This window comes from Lates calcarifer, linkage group LG6, assembly GCF_001640805.2.
Source record: "Lates calcarifer isolate ASB-BC8 linkage group LG6, TLL_Latcal_v3, whole genome shotgun sequence".
Classification (NCBI taxonomy): domain Eukaryota; kingdom Metazoa; phylum Chordata; class Actinopteri; family Centropomidae; genus Lates; species Lates calcarifer.
The window spans coordinates 26,749,861-26,760,123 of record NC_066838.1 but is presented as its reverse complement, the minus strand read 5'-3'; the positions used below and the strand labels follow the sequence as shown (position 1 = coordinate 26,760,123).

Genomic DNA, 10,263 nt, shown 5'->3' with positions numbered 1-10,263 from the left:
TGTCCAAAACGGTCAAAAAATGTCATAGTATAGTATGGCTTCAAAAATGGTCAAAAAATGTCATAGTATAGTATGGCGTCAAAAACGTCAAAAAAAATGTCATAGTATAGTATGGCTTCAAAAAATGGTCAAAAAATGTCATAGTATAGTATGAGGTCAAAAATGGTCAAAAAATGTCATAGTATAGTATGGCGTCAAAAACGGTCAAAAAATGTCATAGTATAGTAAGGCGTCAAAAACGTCCAAAAAATGTCTTAGTATACTATGATGTCCAAAAACGGTCAAAAAATGTCATAGTATAGTATGGCTTCAAAAATGGTCAAAAAATGTCATAGTATAGTATGGCGTCAAAAAACATGAAAAAATGTCATAGTATAGTATGGCGTCAAAAACGGTCAAAAAATGTCATAGTATAGTATGGCGTCAAAAATCATGAAAAAATGTCATAGTATAGTATGGCGTCAAAAACAGTCAAAAAATGTCATAGTATAGTATGGCGTGAAAAACGGTCAAAAAATGTCATAGTATAGTAAGGCGTCAAAAACGTCCAAAAAATGTCTTAGTACACTATGATGTCCAAAACGGTCAAAAAATGTCATAGTATAGTATGGCTTCAAAAATGGTCAAAAAATGTCATAGTATAGTATGGCGTCAAAAACGTCAAAAAAAATGTCATAGTATAGTATGGCTTCAAAAATGGTCAAAAAATGTCATAGTATAGTATGGCGTCAAAAACGTCCAAAAAATGTCTTAGTATACTATGACGTCAAAAACGTCAAAAAATGTCATAGTATAGTATGGCTTCAAAAATGGTCCAAAAATGTCATAGTATAGTAAGGCATCAAAAACGTCAAAAAATGTCTTAGTATACTATGGCGTCAAAAACGGTCAAAAAATGTCAAGTATAGTATGGCGTCAAAAATCATGAAAAAATGTCATAGTATAGTATGGCATCAAAAAACATGAAAAAATGTCATAGTATAGTATGGCGTCAAAAAAAACATGAAAAAATGTCATAGTATAGTATGGCGTCAAAAACGGTCAAAAAAATGTCATAGTATAGTATGGCGTCAAAAATCATGAAAAAAATGTCATAGTATAGTATGGCGTCAAAAACAGTCAAAAAATGTCATAGTATAGTATGGCGTGAAAAACTGTCAAAAAATGTCATAGTATAGTAAGGCGTCAAAAACGTCCAAAAAATGTCTTAGTATACTATGATGTCCAAAACGGTCAAAAAATGTCATAGTATAGTATCAAAAATGGTCAAAAAATGTCATAGTATAGTATGGCGTCAAAAACGTCAAAAAAATGTCATAGTATAGTATGGCTTCAAAAATGGTCAAAAAATGTCATAGTATAGTATGAGGTCAAAAATGGTCAAAAAATGTCATAGTATAGTATGGCGTCAAAAACGGTCAAAAAATGTCATAGTATAGTATGGCGTCAAAAATCATGAAAAAATGTCATAGTATAGTATGGCGTCAAAAACAGTCAAAAAATGTCATAGTATAGTATGGCGTGAAAAACTGTCAAAAAATGTCATAGTATAGTAAGGCGTCAAAAACGTCCAAAAAATGTCTTAGTATACTATGATGTCCAAAACGGTCAAAAAATGTCATAGTATAGTATGGCTTCAAAAATGGTCAAAAAATGTCATAGTATAGTATGGCGTCAAAAACGTCAAAAAAATGTCATAGTATAGTATGGCTTCAAAAATGGTCAAAAAATGTCATAGTATAGTATGAGGTCAAAAATGGTCAAAAAATGTCATAGTATAGTATGGCGTCAAAAACGGTCAAAAAATGTCATAGTATAGTATGGCGTCAAAAACGTCCAAAAAATGTCTTAGTATACTATGATGTCCAAAATGGTCAAAAAATGTCATAGTATAGTATGAGGTCAAAAACGTCCAAAAAATGTCTTAGTATACTATGACGTCAAAAACAGTCAAAAAATGTCATAGTATTGCTTCAAAAATGGTCAAAAAATGTCATAGTATAGTATGGCTTCAAAAATGGTCAAAAAATGTCATGGTATAGTAAGGCATCAGAAATGGTCAAAAAATGTCATAGTATAGTAAGGCGTCAAAAACGTCCAAAAAATGTCTTAGTATACTATGACGTCAAAAACGGTCAAAAAATGTCATAGTATAGTATGAGGTCAAAAAAGGTCAAAAAATATCACAGTATACTATGACGTCAAAAATGGTCAGAGTATAATATGGTGTGGCATTAAAAAATGTTTAAAAAAAAAAAGGTCATAGTATAGTAAGTTGTCAATGATCGTCAAAAATACCGTAGTATGTTGTCAAAAATGTGGAAAAACTCCAAATTCTCAGGTCAAAAACTACACACTCTCCTGCTAAAACTGAGAAGGCTAACACCAAACATTCTTAGACTAACAGTAAACATTCTTAAGGTAAACCCAAACATTCTCAAGCTAAAAGTGAACATTATGAAGCTAAATCTGATCATTCTCAGGCTACAGCGGAAGATTCTCAGGCTAAAACTGAACATTCTCAGGTTAAAACTTAACATTCTCAAGCTAAATCTGAACATTCTCTGGCTAACATTAAACATTTTTGGGCTGCAATTTTGTTGTACTCCAATGTATAATGACAATAAAGCCTATTCTATTCTACCATCCTCAAGCTAAATCTGACCATTCTCAGGCTAACACTGAACATTTTCAAGCTAAAACTAATAATTCTCAGGCTAAAATTGAATATTCTCAGAGTAAAACTGAAGAGTCTCAGGCTAAAACTGATCATTCTTAAAGTCATGGGTATGCTGGATGCAGAAAACCCAAAAATACCTACATGGGAAATCTCAAACACCTTCAGAAAAAACGATTCCTTCAACTACTCCAGAATCAAACGGAGGTCCTAATCTTGCAGAGAACTCAGCAACCAATGCCCTTAGACAACACAAGAAATTCTGGTGCTATCTTTAAAATTTGATAAACAGCACTGACTTCTTCCATCTCACATTGCTTGCAAAATTAAAATTAAAATTGCTGTTTGTTAACGATCTGGAGACTACAGTTAACGCTTTTATTTCAAAAGGCCTCAACTACTGCAATTCACTTAATGTAGGAATCAGTCTGTCTAGCAATTTCACTTGTTGGTCCTTAACAGTGGAACAATAACAATGAGATTTTCCCCCTTCATTGATGCCTTTAAAACCAGTCTAAGGTGCCATCTCTTTAGCTTCTTAAGTAAGTAAGTCATGCCATCTACTAGCTATCATCTATAAATAGAGTTTATTATTCTAAGCTCATCCTGGTGTCTGCCTGTGTGTGTGTGATCTGATGCTGTGTAGTGTATATACTGTATGTATGCATGGCTGAGCTATAAGTATGATTCATTGTTCCCTACCTTGTTTCCACAAGAACAGGTGATCTCATGGTCTGTGGTACCTATGGTCTCTGTGTATTTTAATATATGTATGTATGGTGTGTGTGTGTCCGTGTGTGTGTGTGCGAGCACACAGAGATTCCAGTAGGATTCTGGAGCTTTGCTGTGGAGCCTCAGTGGAATGCAGCCTCTAGTTACTACTCCTCTCTCTGCATGTGTGTGTGACCCACATACCTCGTTTTACTAGTCAAGGTCATTTCTCGAAGGACTCAGGTATTTTTATGATCTGGCTGATCTTACCTTCCGATTGGATCGATAACGTCCAGCTGTTCATCGTCGCAGGCTGTAGCAGCAGCTGTTCGCTCATTGAGCTTCTGTGAGTTGCAAAACACAAAGGTGCTTTTGTCAGGAGTGACCCAATAAAGAAGGTAAAATATGTTTAGATGAGACTGAAATATAATGACACCAACTATAGAATAATGTTTTTTTACATGACCAACATTACAAACAGACAGGGCTGCAACTGTTGATCAATTATTCTTTAATGAATTTTTTAAATTAAATAGTAAACTTTTTTAAGTTTAAGGCAACTGTTTGAGCAATCATCAATATAGTTGCCAAATCAATTTTTTGGCAATTGATTAATTGACTAATCACTGCAGCTCTACAAACAACCAGCAGTAACTTCAGTTACAGTTTCTGTGGCCTCCTCCTATTCATTTAATATGAATATTAGTATTATATATTATAATATATATTACTTTTTGTTTAGTTAAAGTTACAAAAATTCTCTTAAAGTTACATTAAATTCTCTTTGTGCCCACTGGGGGGGAGAGAAAAACTGGATCACACGCTGACACACACTCAGCCCCGACATATCACCTTATAAAAAGCTTCCCACCTAAACGGACACAGATCACTATCCTACTGGAGTGCTGTGTCCAGCCTATATTCACTCTCCTTTTAGCTCTGGATTGGTCTCCACCAACTCCTGACAAAAAAACATCTCACTCTTTAGTTGCTAAGTGTCCACTTTCCTCACCAGCTTGTCTCCAACCAGAGACTGAAAACAGCTGTCTGAAGAACTGCAGCTGGAAACTCTGCGACTGAACCAGACAGAAAATGTGCTGCAAAAACCAAACCAAAAGCTAAGAGGGGCTGAAAAAGGCTATGTTGTACCATAACTGTCAAATTACATAATTTCATTTTTTGCATCATTTGTACAAAAAATACTGACTGGAGCCTTGATGTAAATTGCAGACTAATGACATACTTGTCTCTTGTCTTGACCATGACTGGTCAGTTATTTAACAAGTACTTTGGAAATAATTTGTTTTAGTCATTTTTTTTTTTAGAATACATCACTGTGGATTTTTTACATCACAAATGTAATTTGGGATTGTGGATTATGACAGGGATTCATATCAAACATGAAGAGAGGATAAATAAAGATTAGAACTGACAAACTGATGCTGTGTGTGAGAGATACCACTGTCCATTTTTTTATTATTCATTCCATCCATTTCAAATCAAACTTAGCTTTTCATTAAAAGGAAGTTTGTCCCTTTGAATATTTCATGTGTGTGTGTGTGTGTGTGTTTGTGTGTAGCATTAGTGTCATTCTGACTGACAGCAGGGGGATTGAGGGGACTAGCTCAGGGTTCCTGTGGCGTCTCTTTGTTGTTCACCTAAAATAAGTTTATAGCATTACCCATTGTTCTGGGATACACTTGGCTCTCTCTCTCTCTCTCTCTCTCTCTCTCTCTCTCTCTCTCTCTCTGTGTGTGTGTGTGTGTGTGTGTGTGTGTGTACTTGTGTGATTTTGTGAGGACCAGAGCCTTAGAGTAGAGTTTTAGACCTTCCATGTAAGGACATCTTTTTTGGGTCTCGCCTTCTGACACACATTCAAAGGTTTGTTAGGACGTGGTTTTAGGGTTCAGGTTAGGATCAGGTTTAGGGTTGGGGTTAGGCATTTAGTTGTGATGGTTTATGTTGGGGTAAAGGCTGCAGGGAGTCCTCACAAAAACAGAAGTACTAATTCATATGTGTGTGTGTGTGTGTGTGTGTGTGTGTGTGTGGTATGACAGGTGTGTGAGTGTGCGGTCTGGCTCATATGTAGAGGCTTTATATTGTATTATATTGGTATTAACACTGTGCACAAGTGGTGTGTATGAATGTGTGTGTGCAAATTGCATTATTATGCATTATCAAAACTATCCCCTATGAATTACATTAACATACATAATGCTGCCTCAATGGATGGGTGTGTAGACTGAAGCCTTGGTGGGGGCGTGTTGATATAAGTACCACACCAGAACCTTGGACAGCAGTCCAGAGTAGTATAGGAGGAGATTTGATGAATCTGCAACAATTATTTTACTCTTAGTTTCAACAGTGGCCAAGTTAAAAGTTGAATTACACTCCTCCAGGAATTTGTGCTTGCATTTGTTTGACTGGTCAACAGTGGTGCCAGGTGATGCCAAAGCTTTTTACACTAGAGCTAACACAGTGACCTTATTGTAATAAATCATGCAGCGCTGTTGTCTATCTGAACACAGCCTTAGAGCTTTCTTCATCATGTTACACACTGAATGAGTGCTATGTTCACTGTCAGTGTTTGAGTCAGGATTGTGTGGGAAGGGGTCAGATGGACGCTCTCTTTTCTAGTGGGTGAACTGTTCGTGTTGACAGCTCCCTGTCTTCTTTTTGACTTAATGTCAGCTCACACTATAGACTAACAGAACAACCTGCTGCTCAGTCATGAATGTCTGCAGATCCAGATTAAGCTGATTAACTGAAGATTATTTTCATTGTTGATTTATTAAGCACATTTAAATCAGGTGCGGTTTTTGATTGGTAGGTAAGCTTTTTGATCATCTTATTTTGAAATCTGTACTGCATTAAACAGAGAAGTGCTTTTGTTATTAAGCCTGCCTTTGTTGATATAAATGGAAACGCAGCACAAACACTGGAGAGTGCATGAGTCAGTGGTACAGTGTTACCGAACTGAAAGTGTGTGTGAACTGGTCTATAGGGTATTATTAAGGGTGTGTGAGTCAGTATTTAGGATTCAACACAAAGTTATCCTGGATTAAAGAGACTCAACTGGAGAGACAACTGGAGAGAGAGAGAGATGGAGGGACAGAGAGAGGGATGACAAAGAGATGAAAGAAAGAAAATTAACAAAAAAAAAAATACAGAGGACAGGGAAGAGAGATGAAGGGCAGTGTAGATGAAAAAAGTGCTGAAAAGGATGAAGGATGAAGGATGAAGGATGAAAGGATGAAGAGAAAAAGTAAACTAGTCAGGAGATCTCTTGTTCAAAGAGAAAGTCAAAGCTCTCTGGGAAATGAACAGTCCACCCTCCACTCATTTATTTTTCTCCTCTTTCAGACAGAGAGGCAGCTGATGTATGGAGAGATGGAGGGATGGAGTGTCAGACAGGGATGGAGGGGAGGGGAGACAGCTGTTAGGGATGGGAGGATGGATGGATAGATGGATGGAGGGCTTACAGAGAAATGTGTAGCGGCCTCAGCAGTAAGTCTGTGAGTAAACCTTTATTTATAAAACACCTTTAAACACAGAGGGTCACAGAGAGCTCAGCCAACATAACAGCACCAAGAGAAGAGAGAGAAGTGGAGGGAAAAGGAGAGCAGGGAGCCATGTTGTCTTGTAAATCGATAACTAAAAATCAATAAATCCAACAATAAAAGTCAATTATGTATAAAATGTCTCTATAAAGATTTAGAATAAATAAATAAAAGAACGTTTTAGTCACATTTTAGTCATTTCATTGATGTTAGTCTAGTTGTAGTCAACAAAAACATTTTTATACTGACAGTATAGACAAACTCAGCTGAAACACAGCTGAATGGTGTATATTACCCATGATCCTCTTCTCCTTCTGGAGCAGGAAGTGCTGTGGCTGTTTCCTGGATCTCAGAGATGAACTCTGGTTTTTAACTGATCTCCAGTTCAGCTTCACTCTGAACTCTCTGGTCTGATTCCAGCAGTTTAAGCTGCTGACTCTCACTCAGTTAGAGGGAGATCCAACCTGAAGAACCACAGGTACACAGAGACACAACAGATGTTCAGAGGCTCTGTTACAAGTTACAAGTTACTGAACCATCACAATGTTGACTTAAAGGCATCAAGCTCATATTTTTATATGTACAAATTCAGCAACCAAGGTGACAGACTGACTGAGATGACCAAAATGTTACAGCACAACAGCATCCTGGTTTACACTTAGATGAATATCTGACTTTCTGTTCCAGTATTTCAACTCTGGAAAAGAAAAACCTCAAACTTCTGTTACGAAAGTTTCAAGTCAAGAAATCCAAAGACCCACAGACCAGCTGTGAGTGGTTCTGATTGCTGAGCTGTGGTTGGAGCTGTTTGAGGGACGGGTTACGGTCAACTAACAGTTTATTTACTGTTGCAAATAAACCAATGGAACCAATCTGTTTCTGAGCAATGTAATACCAACTAAATGGCTTTCAGGCTTCAACTGGGCAGCCAAAGGCCCCGAGACCCTATGTAACCTACACTGGGGTAATAATTCACCAACATAAGGGGACATTTTAAGGACATGTAAGTTATTACAAGTGTTTTAAAACTGATCCAGGATTTGCAGCCACAGCAGGGACATTGTGTAGTAACATGAACCCTTTCTGAGTCGTTCTAAGTCTCACTGCTCTGTTTGGATACAAGGGTTTAACAATCAGCAAAACTAGACACCTGAACAACACGCCTGAAGTAAAAAACAGTTCTCACTGAGATTCTCAGTTTAAAGAGGCTGCAGGACGAGCTGTTCTGTCTGTGTGTAACTCAGGAGCAGAGTCGACTTTCCCTGAGTATTACAGAGTAAAAATAGCATCGTATTGAAGCTGAAAGACTCGTCTTTAATCCCTCTGCAGATCTGCACTTTAACAGCACACAGAGAAATAAAATATCACAATACTCTGCTGTCAAAATCCTAATGGTGTGTCAGTCATACTATCAGTGATTGAGACCCGGTGTGTGTTGTTACCTCATTCATAACTGTCATTCACTGAAGGGGGATTACAGACCGAGGGGGAGGGGGGAGGGAAAAGGATGATGGGAGCTTAAGATGGAGCCTATGTTTGGGTTAAAAGACAATTCTGGTTTATCACAACTTCTGTTGTTAATAATGACAATAATACATAGTAAGTCGCTAACATTAGCATGCTTGGCTAACTGTACTACCTACATTAGTAAACAAGCATTATTTCTAAGCTCCAGAGTTAGCTTATCATTAGCCTCCTCCATCATTTTGTAGGGGTTACATGTCACATCACAGACAGCCGCTGTGTGGGAGGCGGTCGTGGATAATTTATTGGTTACCTGAAATATTTTTGTCAAACTCATCAGTTAGTCTTCATCTCAAACTCATTTCTCCTGTAAAAGTGACTGTAAACAGCTGAATGGTGTTATGTTTCATATAATACTGTAGGACAGATAACCTCTACCTGATCTGTTATTTCCACGTCTTATACATGGATCATCAGCTGGTGAATGTGCTGACCTTCGACCTGGGACCTTACATTGCATTGCATTGAGTTAGTGTGCTAAAATGGAAAGCCGGACAGACATCCATGTAAGAGAAAGAGAGAAACAAAGACAGATGGACAGAAACACAGAGAGGGAAAGAAATGGAGAGACATGGTCGGTCAGTTTCCATAGATAGCCCACACAGTAGGTGAGAGAGGGAGAGAGAAAAGAGGGATGAGGAGGAGCAGATGTGGGCTTTAGTTCTGCCTCTCTGCTTCATTTTGGTATTCCATCCTGACCACAGCAGGCCTTTTATGACCGTTCAACCAGACCAGTCCGTCCAATCAGCTGCAGCGGAGGAGGTCACATGCTGTGCTGACCTTCACAGAAAGGTTATAAAGTGAGGTGATGCTCTGTTAACTCACTTATTCTGTTCTTCTACAACATCCTCAACAACTACGCTGCATCAAAGACACTAAATCCACCAGGAGCTTCAGACCAGACCAGACCAACCCGACAGAGTGAGTACACAAACCTGACCAGGCTGTTTTTCTGTGAATTATATGTTCTGTCTAATTCACAAAATTAACGTCATCAAAATTATATTTGGACTGAACCTTTCAAACTCAAATACCTTTACAGTATCTACTACAGTACCCATGAGTCTTAGCGGCCTTTACTCTGGAGAAAACTCCATCCAGAGTAATCTGGAATAAAAACCTGCACCACTGCAGCTGAATTCACTCCAAAGTTTGTCAGAGACATAAAAGTGAGTTGTCAAAAATCTTTAAGGTTTTACAAAGCTTGACCTCTAACTTCACAGAGGGCAACTGCCCCGGGGCCCGAGACCCCAGCAGGCCCCAGGAGGCCCAGATTCAGTGCATTTAATTTAGGTTTGAGTATGTAAGGTATGGTAACAATGGTTAAATGCATTAATATCTGGTCTTGTCTGACCAGATATTAATGCATTTGTGGTCCTGTCTTTTTCAGGGACCCTTTGTCAAAATCAAGTTTAAAAAGTATTTGTCCATAAGAGTTTAACAGACACAATGAATTTAAATGTTGCTTAATCCTAATTAGTGCTTGTAGAATATCTTAAAGGTCTTCATTTTTGGTTATATTCTGCTCACATTTTCCTAAATTCCGTTGTTATTGATCAAATCACCACAGACTAATAAATATTTATATTGATGGGAACTTGGTGGCAACCTGATATACCGGCTCTCTGGGATTTTAGTTGACTTCTTTCTAACTTATTGGGGGTTTTTCTGCACAATGTGGTGTCTTTGATTTTTGTCACTGAATCATAATCTTGCACTGTTGTGGATTTTCTTGTCCTGATTATGAGAAGGAAGGCTGATTGTCTTCATCTTTTTTTTCCTCCCACAACC

At 37.8% G+C, this 10,263-nt stretch overlaps 1 protein-coding gene and 2 long non-coding RNA genes across 4 annotated transcripts in view; 2 read left to right on the top strand and 1 right to left on the bottom strand.

Annotated features, from left to right (window-relative positions):
• Positions 1–10,263, bottom strand: part of LOC108892230 (uncharacterized) — a 17,430-nt gene that overhangs the window by 2,367 nt on the left and 4,800 nt on the right. For both annotated transcript variants that reach the window (XR_007813479.1, XR_007813478.1), the window contains exon 3: positions 3,659–3,732. This is a non-coding gene — a long non-coding RNA (uncharacterized LOC108892230). The remainder of the gene's footprint in view (positions 1–3,658; positions 3,733–10,263) is intronic.
• On the top strand, positions 279–1,828 carry LOC127142600 (uncharacterized). The gene is made up of 3 exons (XR_007813477.1): positions 279–460; positions 1,370–1,483; positions 1,750–1,828. It is a non-coding gene; the product is annotated as an uncharacterized LOC127142600 (long non-coding RNA).
• The window catches only part of LOC108892228 (myosin-7B), a 22,692-nt gene continuing 21,739 nt past the window's right edge, over positions 9,311–10,263 (top strand). The window contains exon 1 of the mRNA XM_018689664.2: positions 9,311–9,393. The gene's annotated coding sequence lies outside the window, so the exon portion shown is untranslated. The remainder of the gene's footprint in view (positions 9,394–10,263) is intronic.